Genomic DNA, 17577 nt, shown 5'->3' on the forward strand with positions numbered 1-17577 from the left:
TTATAAGAACACTAACGTGTCCTACCTATGTAAAGTATAAGTACCTATCATTGAATTTAAGAAAATAGTTATTAATATATTTGCATCTATGGTTTAATATTTTTGTAGTCTGTGGCCTTCACCTCAAATATAATAAAAAGTGTTTTTTATCTACAAAAAAAAAAAAAAAAAAAGTTGGGAAACTCTGTCCTAATATATTAATCTAACTATACAAATTAAGCTTTTGCTATTGAAACTTAGTCTAATCACACGGTATTTTAAGACATTCTATAATTTATCTAATGTGTAACTGTACACTGATGCTGCAAGAACTTAATTTGAATTTTATTCTACTTCTTTTTCATACGATTTTATTAGTTGATCCTATTCTATTCGAGTAATCCTTCCTCCAAGCTTGTGTGCATTAATGAAGTGTGCTTATAAGATAGTTTCACAAATATATAAATAAATAAATCAATAAATTTTTAAATCTACTTACCTACAGCCTCTTAGTATTTTCCTCGCTATTGCTTTTCACGATGTAAACAGTAAACAGGTTAAAAGAGCAGCGTCAACAGGAATGCAAAGCAGAGATTTCACACCCGATTACAGCATTTACAGTATATCTGTAATCCAAAATAGCACATATATTTAAATAGCTCCTTGGTTTCAAAGAAATGTGGGTGCTACTCGCCACTGTGTTTGCTGTGAATGGCTGATCAAGTCTATTATCGAAACTTGAGAGAGAGAGAGAGAGAGAGAGAGAGAGAGAGAGAGAGGGGGGGGGGGTTAATTTTCCTTAAACTCGGTTATTCAAACGCGTTTTCGTTTAAATAATTTATTGTACTCTTTATTTTTTCTCTATTTATGAGAATACTGTATTTCTATTTGATCTTTATATTTTGTACAATCTGGAAGCAACAGGTGAATATAGATATAGATCATTTTATAGAAATATTTAAATACGGTAAACGTAGACGTGAAGTAGCAGATCCAGAAAAAATGACAGGAGGGGCACCATTTTGTATACTACAATGGCACCATTTTGTGCACTAGAATGGCGATCACTTTAGAATCAGTGTTGCCAACTGTAGCCAGTTGAAAGTAGCTGAAACACAACGTAAAAATAGATAAAATTCAATGTTAACAATGAAAAAAAAAAGTTTTTTGTAGCTAACGGGAATTTAAATGATTGGTGTATATTTTCTGAAAAACGACAGGTGGGGCACGTGCCCTGGTGCCCCTACCTTGAATCCGCCACTGTAGACGTACTTATATGTAATAGTAATAGTAATGGAGGCGTGTGATGCAAGAAAGCAAGCTTATGTAACATCAGCCAAAAAAAAAAAAAAAAAACCACCAATTTCATACATCCATTTCCCTCTAAAAATTTGCCCAATTCTTCCTTGAATTTATTTAAGTAAAACCTTCCACAACGACAGATAGAAGTTTGTTCCAGCAATTAACCAGCCGCTGGCTAAAGGCAAACTTCCGCACATCTATTCTACAACTGTCTCTCCTCGATTTGAATTTACGCCCCCTCAGGTTCGTAATCTGAGCAACCGGAAGTATCCCATCAGAGGCCTTATACACCTCAATCAGATCACCTCGTAGGTGCCTATTCTCCAGCCGCTGCAATTTGCAGGACTTAAGCCTTTCTTCGCAAGAGCACCCCTTTCTTCCCCTCACCAGTCTTATTTCCCTTCTCTGTACACGCTCAAGCAACTCTACATCTTTCCTAAAATGAGGCCTCCAGACCTATACGCAGTACTCAAGGCGTGGCTTGATCATTGCCTTATACAGAGGGATAATCACCTCCTTTTCCCTACTAGAAAAATTCCTGTATATCATTGACAATACCCCATGACCTACTCTGGCATATCTGCATTGCTCAGAAAACTTCTTATGTGATTTCCAATTACTCCCAGATCTTTTTAATTTTTCTACCACCCTAAGTGGTACGTTTCTCTGGGGTTACGTCTACCCAGATGCAGTACTTTGCATTTGTAAATGTTAAACTTCAGTTGCCACTTCTCAGCCCATCTGCCAAAATTTTTTTATAGATCCTGTTGCAGTAGCATACTGCCATTACTGTCATTAACTACCCTGCCAACTTTTGTATCATCTGCAAACTTTGACACTAAGCCTGATATACCTTCATCAATATCATTGATAAATATACAAAGCAACAGTGGACCCAACACCGAACCCTGTGGGACTCCACTAAGAACATTAGTCCAGCACCCTCTGTCTTCTCCCACTCAAACATCCTTTTATCCATTGTAGCAACTTACCCTTAATACCATTCTGCTCCAATTTGTACAGTAGTCTTCCATGCGCAACAGTGTCAAAAGCTTTCCTGAAATCCAAGTACCAGTATATGATATCAAAATGATTTTTTGAATCCAGTTTCTTTGTAACCACATCATAGTATCCAATCATATTTATCAGACAATACTTTCCCTTAAACCTATGCTGTGTCCGAATTATTACTACGGTCGTGTATAGATGATCCTGCAATGCATCTTTAACCAGTGACTCCATTATTTTTCCCGGAACAGCAGTTAAACTAACTGTTCTGTAATTACTCGTGTCACCCTTAGGTCCCCTTTTTGAATTTAGGATACATTTGCACATCTCCAGTCCGTGGGGACTTTTCCTCAGTCCCAAGATGCTGTCATAATTATGGCTAAGGGTTTGCTTACTTCCTTTTCCACCTCCTTTAATACAACTGGATAGACCCCATCCACCCCAGGTGCGTTTATTAAGTTTAACTTCAACAATTTCTCCTCCACTTTGCTGTAAGTTATTACAAAATTATTGAGCACTCTGTTACAGTTTGATAAACGTCCGGCATTTTCCTCCCTTAATAACTCCTCGTGTGTAAATGTAGATGCAAAATAATCATTCAGATTATCAGCTTTCTGAGCAGGATAGTCAGCAGTCGAATCATCGATATCAAGTGGACGAATCTTAATCATCCCCTTGCTTCTAGAGTTTATATAAGTAAAGAAGTCCTTGGTGTTTTTCTTAGCATCCTCTGCTAAAGATATCTCGTAATCTGCCTTCGCTTTCCTAACCTCCTTTGTGACTTGATTACAGACTAGCTTATATCTACCATAGGATTTTGTGTCATCTGATAATTTATATGCATCCCATGCATTTTTATTCTCTGCCACGAGTTTCATTAGTTCGCCTGACATCCATTTAGCCCTAAATCTTGAACAATATTTCTTAATCGGTATGAAATGCCTAGTAGCTTCCACGATTAGTTCCTTGAATCCTTCCCACTTAGAATTTGTTGTTGGAGACATCATCAGTTGGTCCCACTGTACAGAATTTAAAAACTGTCTGAGACCACTGTAGTCACCTTTTATGGAAGCAAACACCCTTCCCTTTACCCCTGATGGTAATTATATCTTTAAGTAAATCCCACATCATTACACTGTGATCACTGCCATTTAGTGGTTCCTTTATCTGAAAATTCTTTATACACGAATAATCACTGCTGATAACCAGATCAAGAGTATTACCCTCTCTGGTTGCCTCTCGAACATGCTGCCAAAGAAAACAGTCATGTAATAAATCCACAAAAGTCTTGCTAATGTGCCTTACCGTTTTCTTTAATTGCTGCTTTAGCTTTAGATTAAGTTTCTCCATCTCTCTAACAGTGGACACTATCATTGTGGCTAGCCTCGTATACGTTTTTTTAGTTGGAGTTTACAGAAAGCTAACAGCTCACTCATCAAGGAAATATCTAGTTGTTGCATTAATAGAGAAATCCGGTTAGAGGTTTCTTGCAGTTTAAGCGCGCTTTGCGGGAAATGAGAAAGCAAGAAAACAAAATAATGGCATATGAGATTTATTGAGAATTTGGATTAAGCACTCAAATGTTGTGTTTTGACCGCTTTTTTAGAGGAAAGTTTGAATGATCGGTTTGCCTGTTTTACCCAACGGAAACCTGAGTTTTCTGGAGGCAGAAAATTTTGACACTCGCCACCTCGACTGGCAACTCTTTGTTAATTACGGATCAGTGCATGGCTTTCGCAAATGCGATTTATCAATGCAAACTATTGAATTAAAATTGAATTAAAATTGAATTTAATTAGGTACATCTCTACAGTCACAATTATTATTATTATTGTTAACAGCTGCAAAACAGCAATCAAACATGCCTGATGGTGCAGCTACAAAGCATTATTATGTATACTCCAGCTTCAAAGCAGAAGTTGGGGTATACATTTCCAAAGTAAAGCGAAAAGTAAATGTACATAAAGAGAACACAAAACAGTAACTTGATATCTACAGATAAAAATAAAACTAAATAAATAAAAATAGGACTGGTCCGTCCTATTTAAGTGAAGAGGTAGGAGTAAGGTAGAGCACTGGTATTTCTTCGCACACATTACACAATCAGAGCCTTAGAACTTTCAAGAAGAGTCAACTTTAAGGTTCAGGTAACGGATGAGGTTAGCAATTTCAGATCAGTTGCCTCTTGAAGTGTCCAGGGATGTCAAATATCAGAGATTTGCTTTGTTGATTGATCTTGCAGTCCTGTTATAGAAGTTGTAGTATCCATAATTTGTTCTCGATAAAATGGTTTCAGCAGTGGATGGTTTCTTAAAGCTCTTGTCGGTGCGTTGATATTTATTTGTGAGACGAGTGAAGGCGATTCAGGGTACCATTTAACAGCTGGTTAAAAAGGAGTAAATCGGCTTTATCTCTTCTTTCTTCCAGCGTTTCAAGTCCAAAGAATACACGTCACTCTTGGTAGGATTTCTCATTGTATCCAAGGCCACTTTTAAAGGATACGTACTGTATTGCTCTTTTTTGAATATTTTCAATTTCTAAATTTTGGTAAGTTGCATGTGGGGATCAGACCTGTGAGGCAAATTCTAGGGCTGGCTTAACGTAGATTTTTTAGAGAAAGATGAAAAGAGCTAATTGATTGAAGTCTCGGTTAATTCTTTTCAGGAAACCTAGTTTTTTGCTAGCTGCCTTAACAATGTTTGAGACATGGACATCAAAGAAAAATGATTCTTTAATAAAGATACCTAAATTTTTGGCTGTACTTTTGATTACCTTGTTGTTGATACAATAAGAAAAATTAAGTTTGTTTTTCTTGTGTGCATTAGCAAAGCTCATCCGCTCACACTTATTTTCATTGACTACCATTTTGTTCTCCTTCAGCCACTGAATAACTCGTTGAGCTTCGTTTAGGATGATGCAGTCATTGGTACTGCGAATTGCTTTATAAATTTTTATTTCGTCTTCAAGTATGTTGATTTTGATTTGGTAGTCTCCAAGGGTACTTGCCAGGTCGTTGATGTAGATAAGAAATAATAGCAGGCCTAAGGATGAACCGTGTAGGACACCAATTTCAGGCTTGAAAGGATATGAGATTTTTTTTACCTTTAAATGTCACCGACCTTTCTCTACCTTCCAAGTAGTTTGCAATCCAGTTTAGTGCCTGTCCTCTGAGACCATAGCGATGCAGTTTATTGATTAGTCTCTGATGGACTACCTTGTCTAAGGCTTTGCTTAAATCAAGGAAGACGGAGTCGACATATAGTGACAAATTAAATTTCCTAAAGTTAAATAGCTGCTACATTACAATGGATTCAGTTATCTTTGAGAGTGTATTTAATTGACAAACTGGCCTGTAGTTGTTGGGTGAGGATGGGTCTTCTTTTTGTAAAGAGGGGTAACAAAGGCCTTTTTCAGTTGAGCTGGATAGATTCCACTCTCAGTGAAAAATTTTATTAAGTGAAGTAATGGCTTTACAAGTGTGGTTCCACATTTTTTCCCCATAAAACAGTAGGGATACCGTCTGGGCTTCGTGTGAGGTCCTTTTTCTTACTGTGGATTGTGCTCAACAATTCTGCTTGGTTGATTTCAAATACTGTTAGTGTATCAATGTAGTTGAGAGGAAAATTTTTGTTACCTTCCATCCCGTCATCTGCTGTATCTGTTTTGTAAATTTCTCCAAACCTGTTAGCAAGGTAGTCTGCCTCCTTTTGCCTCAAAGACTCTTCTTTCGACGAAGCCCAAGTATCTAGCGTGTTTACAGCCGCATTTTGATTTTTTTTTGCTTTGAAATAGCTGAATATAGGCTTCATATAAGCTTCACAGTCGCCATAGTATAGGCCAGTGTTTCTCAATAAAACTACCCACCTTTAAGAAATTTCTCGTGGTTCTTTAAATCATATATCCATATTCAATCTTATATGCCTTTCGGAAAAAATATGTATTATATATACACTTAAGTGATCACTTCATTAGGTGAAACCACCTAACAGTGAGTAGCCCTCAGAACAACATTGACTCGTCGTGGCATGGACTTATGAGATGCCGAAAGCGTGCCACAACTGATCCATGTTGACTCAGTTTCTTCCCGCAATTCTTGCAGACTGGATGATTTCGGATGCGTAACCCGAAAAGCTGATTTGACGTCATCTCACAGGTTCTCAATTGGATTAAAATCTAGTGACTATAGACTGAATTGACTTTCATGTTCTTGGAACCAGTTCTGTACAATTCTGGCATAGTGATACAATCATCCTATTGGTAGAACCCATTTTTTATGGATACAGCACAGCTCTAAAGGGATACATAGTGTCGGAAACAATTTCCAGATAACCTGTGGTATTCATATGTTGCTCCACTGATATGAAGGGGCTAGATTTGCACTACTAGGTGGCTGATGATTCTCATCAACTGGTGCAATACCACCACTTTACTTATTGGAGACTTGAATTGGTGAAACCCATGTTTAGTCATCAGAGCAAAGTTTACGGTATCTCCTTTAACCCGTGCACGGTACTAAGTAATATAGGTTTTGATACCATTCGTGTTTGGGCTTTTCATTAAAAAAAAAAAACAAAAAAAACAAAAAACAAAACAAAAAACGAAAACACTCTCCACCGACAATCCCTTATTGTCGGTGGAGAGTGTTTGGCAATATGGGTACATAGACTCATGCTCTTTTCGATATGTTCTTGTCCTCCCATAAGCGTGATATAGCGGCAACCAGGATTCATTATAGCAGGCAACGTTTTTCGAACCCTCGACTTTCCAATGTTGTTCCTGAGTCTACTGCAACCATACTTTCTTGTTTTTTTTGTTGTGAGGAGAGGAACTCGATTGGGCCGTCGGCTGCAGTACCCTCGTTAATGACAAGGTGTAACGATTTCTGTATAGTGAAATGCCTCTTTGGTTACCGCTACTGTACAGGATTGCTATTTGACTGATTATAGCCTTTCTGTTACATGAACAAGTGTCGGAAACAGCTTCCATTGGCTTCTCGCATCAGCGAGCTTTCTCCGCTGTTGGCTAGATATTATTTGGTTATTGGACCAATCTAAATATATCTGAGACACAGTCGTACATGAAAACTCCCAACAGGATTGAGTTTCCAAAGTACTCATATAGGCTGGCATATTCGACTACCACGTCACGTTCAAAGTCAGTTGAACCTTTCTCGTAGCCCATTATCGCACTGAATTGCACAACTTACAGCATCCCTACATCTCCCTCATCTGCTTTTTATCGCATGGTGTAAAAGCATCATGCTGTTAGCGAAGGAGCGCGCGACTTCATGAAAAGGATAGGATACAGAGGCGACTTCATGAAAAGGATATAGAGACGATCTTAGGATATTCTAAAGATGGGAAGGAGCAGCTAAAGTAGTGTTCCGGAGAATTATTAAGGTTTAATCATCATATAACAGTAAGAATATCTAAATTACTTTGATCAAAATAGGGGGGGGGGGTATAGCCCCTTTAGCACATACTGGAGTCTTCCCCGGGGTAGATATAACTAAGAATGTGGCTACTTCGTTTAGCTATTGTATAATAAAACATAAACAACTAATTTAGTTATATGTATATTAAATATTAAGATATTTAAAGTAATCTTGAAATTTTTCGAGATCCGTCTCAAATTCTCACCCCTGCCTGAGAGAATTCGATGTGGAGTTCAAAAATGTTTAGAAACTGGTCAAGAAACGCTGGCGTTGACATCAGTTTAACCTTGTAAACATGTTCACTATAAATCATAGCATCCTTTGTGGTAATTTTCAAGTAAGCGCATTTTTTCCCTTACACGATGTCCATTTTAGGCATTTAAAAAAATTCTTCATGTACTATTTTAGTTTTCTTTGTTATCCATTTTTTTTAATTTCAATTTAAATAATTTCTTTCCGTGTAATAAGCAGACCACGTATTGACAGCGGGTTATAAGCTATTAACTATTTTAGAAATTAAAAAGGATAACACGTCCTTTCATTTTAATGAAAGGACATTTTGGGTTAATAGTGCAGTGATGATAGTTTTTATCATTTTATTATTTTTTTTAACGAATATGACTACATAGTTAGGCAGCTTCCTCAATAAAATAGAACAATTTTCGGACTTCGAGGTGGAATCGTACGTCTTCCGATGTCATAAAGAAATCTGTTTTCAGTGTGGTGTTTACAGTTATTTTCCCCCTCTCATTTTTTTTATAAACTAATAAACCGAAATTTTATAAATTTATTTCTTGTAATTTTCAGTCCATTTCTCTGTATTTTGAGTCTTAAAAGCCCCTCAACGATTTCCTATTTTTATTTTGCCATTCTCTTTGCAATAGAATCTTTGCATATGAGAGAGAGAGAGAAAGATATCGTTTTATACTGCTTTATCATTGATGTAGTGGATACTTCTACGTAGTGACTGTGCAATGTTTAACAAGCTCATTTTTCCGTGAAGATAACTACACAGTGTGTTTTTAATCTCCATACACTTTCTTTTTAATTCAGTTTTCTCTGACTTGCAGAAATTTTCTCATTTAACTTTACCCCATCTTTTCCGATGTACACCTGTAGTAATCATTCCGGTTCAGTTCTTTTCGTGGAAGAGGTATCTTTAGTGCAATATTTCCCAAGGTGTGATTCGTGAATCCCCGAGGCGCTGGAGGTGTCTCCGAGGATTTGATCCAAAATTTAATAAATAAATAAATAAATCTTGTGTAACTAGGAGTCTCTTCCATATCTGCTTACATTTTAAAATGCCGTCACATACCTGTTTCGACGATACGTTGAAGTTACCTTCAAGTATTTCATTTCATCATTTCTTTATCTAATACATTTATAGTATATCCATATGGTGAGGTGGCTAACGAAAATGTTTTTGTGCGTTGTACGGTAGGTAGTATTGGCAAACCTTTTTTGTTAAGCAAAAACTGCATTTGAAACGTCAGCATTCATCGCTGGTTGGTAGTTGGGAAACAAATTATATTTTACTTATAAGTATTTAAGATTTTTATATTTTACAAGCACATCATTGTACTGTTTTATTATTTTGTAAATTTGATAGTATGAACCAGAGCTATAATGCTCAATACGTTCTACGTTGATATCAATATTTGTAAAAGAATAAGAGAAGTTTACCTCAATATGTTACGTAGAACACTTCCGTATGATACTCACCAGATTTTTGGTGAGTATCATACTGGTGAGTTCTACGTAGCATAAAAGAAAAACAGACTGATTATTTAAAATGAAAAAAAAAAGTTTGCCAGTACTGCTGTAACCTTTTCTCTGTCAGTAGCTTTAAGCTTCTGTATATTAAGCAACAATAATCACTAACCTTTCAATATATATATTACACTTGTTCACAAATGCAACTCTAATTAGGTGAGAAAAAATGTCGATTATATAGCTTTAAGAATACATTAATGTTTTATAAAATGAGGTAGCATAGAGAAAAGAAATCATTCTTACCTTTGGAAAGCTGCACTGGAGAATTCTTCGGCTATCTACGTAAAGTTGGAGATCTTTACTCTAGTTGAATTGGCCACACTATGCAGGTATATGCTGATGTGAATCTGGATTCCGCCACTTTTTCAAATGATCGAAGTTTTCTCGCATAGAGAAGAAACAATTGACTTCGGTCAGGAATAAACGAATTAGCGAAGAATGTGTAGTTGTCGCTACTTTTACGAACGTTTTCTGCTATAAAATTTGGACCTTTTACCAGTACCTCTTGATTAAGCTTAATCAAGTATACGAAATGGAGGAAGATAACGAAATACTTACGAAGAAGAAATTAAAGAGAAGACAGAACAAAAGTGAATGATTTTTCTATAAATGTGAACCCTTTTTAACAAACCTACATACGGCATCGTTCATGCTTTCCATTACCTTCAGAAGCTAAGGCACTCACTCTGACTCTCATTTAACACTGAGTTGGCCAATGCCAAACAGATGTTCAAAGGAGTCAACAAAACTCTTAAGGATAACATAGTTAATATATTTTCTCTGCAGTCTCATGACCAGGCTGTTGGCCATATATTAATTTATTCACATAGCAGTCGTCTTTTAATCTCCACCAGATGGGACACAAGGAGTGCCTATTTACTTATGTAGGTTTGTTTAAATTCTCAGTTAAACATTCTAAATGTACGCAAGCCATACCTAAAATTAGTGTATCCAATAGTCCCATAGTAGTGTATCCATCCGCACTTGATTCTGTATGCTCACTGTAATGATGTTTGTTAAATATGCTCCAGTCTTTCTACCACAGCCTGCAGAAAAACTGCATTTATTCATAACATGCACTTGCTACTTCGAAGTCATTATTACGTTATTTCCATATTCGGGTAATGTAATATTTCTGAATTGGCTGCTTTTTCCTCGCCCAACTCTGTATGTCTGTGTATAAGAAGTATCTCAGTATGTTTGTCCCAAACTTTCAATTATTGATAAATGTGTTATTTACCACCAAATCCAGTGATTATGGGGAAAAAATGTGAGTTGTTCTACAGGAGAAGTAATTTTTCGGTTGAACTTTTGAACTGTTTTTTTTTTTTTTTTTTTTTTTCAACAGAAAAATATTCTGTTTCGAGCTTCTAGTTCGCATTGACTAATTGAATGCGAAATAAGATATCCAGAAACAAGCACAGTCGAACACCTCCAAATAGGGATCTGGTCCGATCTTGGTATTTTCTGGATTTCGGGTGGTCATATTATAATCATAAAAAAAGAGAAAGTACATAGCACCATACAAGTGCAGCCGTTATTTCTGCACAATACAATTAATATAATCGTACCATACTTATTTTAAGTACAGTAAAATTAAAATTAATTCCCCTTCCAAAATATACCATACTGTGTGCGGCGTTAGTGTTTTGGAAGGGAAAATAATTATCACTTGTTATCTGTACGCAGTTATGTAACTACGAATTTTTTGCGCCTATGCAAAACATCAGAAGTGCAACTTTGACTCTCATTAATACCACATAAATTTTTGCAGAAACCATTCCGAAATATACCAGACACAGTTTGGTATATTTTTTGAGGGGAAAAGAAAATTTTCTCATAGTCCATTCACCGAAGTTCTAGTATCGAGTGTTTTTGACAACGAAACTTTTTTCCACAATCGATGATGACCTGTGTATGTGTTTTGAACGGGAATTGTCCTCTGAGCCACTTAATTTTCTTTTAGGCCGCGTGTGATCAAATACAAGTGGATAATAGTTGTAGTTGCGATGTTGTTTACAAACGAAAATATAAAGATTCTAAATAAAAAAAAAGAAGAAAAAAGAAAAAAGAAACATTCACTATAAGTAGAAAACATGTTTAGTGAATGTTACTGCAGTGTAATGTTTTATTTATGAATCGGGAATTTGAGGACATTTTAAGTAACCAATCCCTCCCCTCCCCCCTTTTTTTTTCTTTAATAAGTTGCTAATCTTGTTCATCAATAGTAATAAATAATTCTAGGAACTAAAAAATTTAATTTCTTGATGTCGTCGGAATACGGTGAAAACTTTTATGGCTCTGAGATGAAATTCTTCATCCCAAACAATTATCTATAACGCTCTACTCTGGTGAATTGCTAATGCATAAGTTGCTGATTCTCGAGTGGTTTGCTGGATTCAACTATTTTCCTAAAAGTAGCCGGGAAATGGGTGGTGCCGGATATTAGATTTACAGATTCGAGTAATTCGACTGTATCTGACTCTTTACCACAGTTCCACCTCAGAAGTAAATATTTCTGATGTGGAACTGTGGCCAGGGCTAATTTGATTGCTGCACCTGTAAAATTATTATTGTTATTATTATTAAAAAAGCTGGAGGGTGATATAAAGAAATACATGTGATGAAGAAATCGAAGAGAAGTTGTTGCGCCCGCAAAAGTGTGCACAAGATAAAAAAAAGTAAATGATTTTTCTTCGTTTGGTGTGGATACTTCTATATTGAGACAATCTTGCTCACCTTCTTAAGTGCCCATAAACTTGCCTTTTAATTCAGTTTTCTTTGTCATGTAGAAATTTTTCAAAATTATTTTTTTTTCTCACTTCTGCTTTACACCTGTACCAATATAATTTTAATTATTTGTATTGAAAAAGAACTGCGTCAGGGAAATGTTTACCAAGGTGTTATTTGTGAATATTCAAGACTGGATATTTTCCCATTAAAAAAAAAAAATAATAATAAAATAAAATAAAATAAAAAAAAATATATAGTATTATTTATTTCTTTATTTATACTTTTCTAAATTAATAAAAAATTATGTAAAGAAATAAAAACTTATAAAAATTTTATATATATAAAAAACTCATATACAGTATGTCTACTGGACCTGTGTTGTAGTTATTGTAATTAATATCAACTTGTTGATTTTAAATCCTTAGCAGGTGACGCTGCAGGACCCTTATCGAATTTTATTATCAGATCAACAGGGGAGCTGTGGGTTAAAAAGGAAAACAAATTTAATAAATGGGGCGTAATATACTTTACAGGCAAGATGACATTAAAAATATCCAATTTTTTTATTTCGTATGATGTGATCAATACACGAAGGAACCAGTTTTTTCTTGCTTCCTTCGTGTATCGTGGCCGGGATATCCAACCAACCGGTTGGTTCGACACCATCGTGATATCCAGCCTGAGGCGGGAATCGAACCCGCGACCTTTGGGTTGCCAGGCAGGCACTTTACCTACCCGGCTAGCCCGGTCGGCAATATCCAATTAATCTTAAATCAGGAGGTACTAATAATATTTAATTGCAAAAACTACTATGCTGTATAAGAGACTCTGAAACTTGGGAAGAGTTGTGTTTTGGTGGTGTCTTATCAATAAAGTTATAATTTGTGTGCTCTTATAAGTAAACTTGAAATTTGTGGTCTCTTATGCAACATAGTATTGTTCCAATTTAACATTATTAGTATCTCCCTCTGAGATGATCGCGCATTTTTAATGTCATCTTATTTGTAATGTAATTATACACCACATTTAGTAAATCTGTTTTCCTTTTTTTAACCCACAGTTCCTTGTTGATCTGATGATAGGATTCGAAAAGGATCCTGAAGTGTATCACCTGATAACGATTTGGTGTGGTTATTGTGCTTGTACGTAATATAAGTCCATGAAAACCTAATTTGTTTTCATATCCCAGTTAGTAAAAAAAGTTCCTCTCTCTCTCTCTCTTTCTATATATATATATATATATATATATATATATATATATATATATATAACACATTGACCAATTAATGGATTAAAACCGCGTATCATGACTCCCTAACCATATAAGGATTTTAAACTCCCCAATGAGTTCATGATGTAATTGAAACTGTTGGTAACTAATAAAGACTGAATAATAATAATAATTATTATTATTAAAATGATATTAAATAAGTGGATTAAGGCATCCTTATCATATAAAACGGCTTTTTGTAAAAAGAAATAAATTTCAAAAAATTATACTTTAATTGGCCACCATAGCCGAGTGGTCAAGTGCGAAGTGGTTTGGGTGACCAGAGTTCAAGCCCGTGACTGCTAAATACGGCGATGTTTCTTGTATCCTTTCTATCTCGTAAACTCCTCTGACCGCGTGGACGTCCCGGAGTATAAACAAAATATATTAGATTAAAATAATTATGTAGAATTTTTGTATTCAGTGTTGAGGAAATTGAATAAAAAATATTTAAAGTTATCTCTGTGTTGAGGAAATTGAATAAAAAATATTTAAAGTTATCTCTGTGTTGAGGAGAAATGTAAGTTTACTTCAGACCGTAGCCTCATTCCCTGCATTTTTTTTTTTTTCACTCAAGGTATAAAGGTTGCTTAATATTTTTTTTTTTTACATATTTTTTATTTTTTTCCTTTTTTTTTTTTTTTTTTTTTTTTTACTTAGATCCATTTTGGCTATTCATTTTTATCACATTGTTGATAAAGGAAACGACAGCAAGTTAGTTCGTATAGAGCTCAATCATATTGTGTTGGTGCTGCTGCTGCTGTTTCTTATTAGTATTATCATTTCATTCCTTTTAGAATATGAACTAAAAAAGGGATAAAATTTAAAAAATTATTTAATATAAATTAAGCTAATTAGCATTAGCATTAACATTAGTTGAGGCATATGATGCAAGAAAGCAAGCTTATAGAGCATCAGCAGCAAAAAATAATAATAATAAATAAAATAAACAGATAATAAGAGAAATAAACAGAGAAATAAGAGAAATAAACAGTAAGAGAAATAAACAGATAATAATAATAAAAAAAAATAAAATACACCTTCCCATTTCACCCATCCAGTCACTCCAAATGTTTGTCTAGTTCAGCCTTAAATTTATTTAAGCTATCAACTTCCACAACAACAGGTGGAAGTCTGTTCCAGCAATCAGCCACCCGCTGGCTTAAAGGCAAACTTCCGCACATCTATTCTACAACTGTCTTTCCTCAATTTGAATTTATGCCCCCTCACGTTCTTAATCTCAGCAAGTGGAAGTATCCCATCAGCATTGAGCCTGCTCAAACCATTTAAGGGCTTGTACACCTCAATCAGATCACCTCGAAGGTGCCTAGTCTCCAGCCGCTGCAATTTGCAGAACTCAAGCCTATCTTGGTAAGAAGATCCCTTCATTCCCCTCACCAATCTTGTTGCCCTTCTCCGTACACGCTCAAGCAAATCTACATCCTTCCTAAAATGAGGCCTCCAGACCTGAACGCAGTACTCAAGGTGCGGCCTGACCATTGGCTTATACAAAGGGATAATCACCTCCTTTTCCCTGCTAGCAAAATTCATGTATATCAATGACAAAACCCCTGACCTGTTCTTGCAGCCTGTCTGCATTGCTCAGAAAACTTCATATCTGACTGCACAATTACTCCCAGGTCTTTTTAATTTTCTACCACCCTAAGTGTAGTACTACACAGTCGGTAGGCTTCTCTTGGGTTACTGCTACCCATATGCAGTATTTTGCATTTGTCATATTAAACTTCAGTTGCCACTTATCAGCCCATCTACCTAACTTTTTTAGATCCTGTTGCAGTAGCATACTGTCTTTACTATCATCTGCAAACTTGCACATTAAGCCTGATATACCTTCATCGATATCATTAATAAATACACAAAACAACAAAGGGTCCAGCACCGAACCCTGGGGTACTCCACTAATAAAATTAGCCCACGTAGAACAGTGTACATTGATTACTACTCTCTGCCATCTCCCACTGAACCATCTCTTTATCCATTGCAGCAACTTATCCTTAATTCCATACCGCTCCAATTTGTACAGTAGTCTTCCATGTGCAACAGTATCGAAAGTTTTCCTGAAATCCAAGTACAGTATATGATATCAAAATTATTTTGCACGGGTAATAATATTAGCCTTTGATATATTTATTAATTTGTAAACAATTTCTTAACTTCAAAAATGCTTATATTTCTACATATTTAAAAACTGCATACATACATGCATACATACATATCTTCTTCAGAGCAAAAGGAGCAATATTGTGATGAAGAAATGAAATTCCAGAACCAAAATTTCATGTCTCATCTTTCATAGTGAAATACCAGAACAGTATAGAGTTACAGTGACGGGTAATATTGATCCTATTTTTCATTTCGGTTAGGCAACATTTTGATTATCAAATTTCCATTGTATTTGAATATCTAAGCGACAAACTTTTTAAACTCTAAACATCTTCCTCACAGTAATATATCCAGGATTTTCAAATTGGGGAGGAGAGAAGAAACATATTCATGAGGATTTAGGAATCAGACCAATATATATTTTTAACTCATCTACATTCGCTTTTGAGAAATTTTGGGAACTAAGAATGGGCAAACTGGCTTCCTGGTTATCCCCCCACCCCACTAGCTGCTCTGTTTATCGTTGGAGGCCAAAACGTAAAAAAAGTAAAGTGCAGCCATTATCAACCCACTGCAGGATGGAAACCTCCTCAACAATTCATGTTGAGGGAAATGGACCATAATCTGCCACGCTGGTCCAGTGCGGGTTGGCAGCTCGACCGTATTCAGCAGTAAGGGGCTTGAACCCCGGTCTACTCAAAGAGTGTGCTACTGCACTCCCGCTCCTGACCACTCAGCTACGGAGGCCAAAACGTATGGATTACTTACGTTGATATTTAGTTTTCATATGAAAGTAACGATTGCGTTTTGCGGTGTAATGCATGCTCGAACCTCAAATATGAAAACTCTTCTAATTCTCTTTCTTATATGACAGTCTTTATACTGCAACTAGCGGTGGTAATTATATGATTTAGCGCATACCGAAATTAAATGTCATCCAAACTGGAGTTTCCCATTCTAATCAGTAAATTTTCAAAGTGGGCGCCATCGCCAACAATGAGGTATTCTTAGAATCTTGGAGTTCTCTGGATTTAACGGGATATATTTATTTTTATAGTCCTGAACTGCCATATAGGGTCAGGGAAGTTTACAAAAGACTACAAGAATATTACCCTATTTTTTATTCGAACGTGAATTCGAACATGTGGCGTGAGTATCTTTCTGCACATTTAATACTCAGATATCCAAACGACAAAGAGTTTTCAGGGTACCTTTACCCCTGTAAAACTCTGGTTTAGTTATATAGTGTACTTTTTAATCAGTTTATTGTTATCGATTTTGATTTGATACATTTTATTTAATTATTATTATTATTTTATTATTTTTTACGATCATAATATACTGATTTTTATGTCTAGTTAAATGTTATAATTATTTTATTTTTCACTTGCGTCGTATCTAAAGTGTAAAGTGTATTTAGGGTCAGACGGCACCAGGGGTTCCCCCCCCCATCTCCGCTTAGTTTACATTGTATGGTGATACAGTTCACTGTAAAGGCCAGGGATTTAAAAGTGTACGGATCTTTAGGTGTGTAGTGTCCTGTACCGTTGTGCTTCTGGGAGTTTAGCCGCCAGACCCCTGCCGAGGCCCGACGTTGTCCTACTTTCATCCCGTGGAGGCAGACCAGGTACCTAGTAGTTTGCACTTATGACAAATAGGCCTGGTGTACTGGTGTACTGGTTAAGAAAATACAATGATATAACCCAGTAAAAGGTATTTAATACAATAAAATACAATGGAAGCTTTCGAGACGGTCGAGTCTCTTTATCAACCAAATTTGACTAAATTTTTGAGTACAACCGATACAGTTATGCGTACAATAAGCTGAGGGCACGTTATTCATTCAAGCTGGTTTTCTATTGTAGTCGCACGGACATGCGCTATTTTACTCCAGTGTTTGTCGAGGTATAAAATGGTTGTCTCCAGGATGGAGTGCAATCTCATGCCTTTGCAG

The sequence above is a fragment of the Mastigoproctus giganteus genome, chromosome 6, assembly GCF_048544385.1.
Source record: "Mastigoproctus giganteus isolate SK-2022 chromosome 6, ASM4854438v1, whole genome shotgun sequence".
NCBI classification, from domain to species: Eukaryota; Metazoa; Arthropoda; class Arachnida; order Uropygi; family Thelyphonidae; genus Mastigoproctus; species Mastigoproctus giganteus.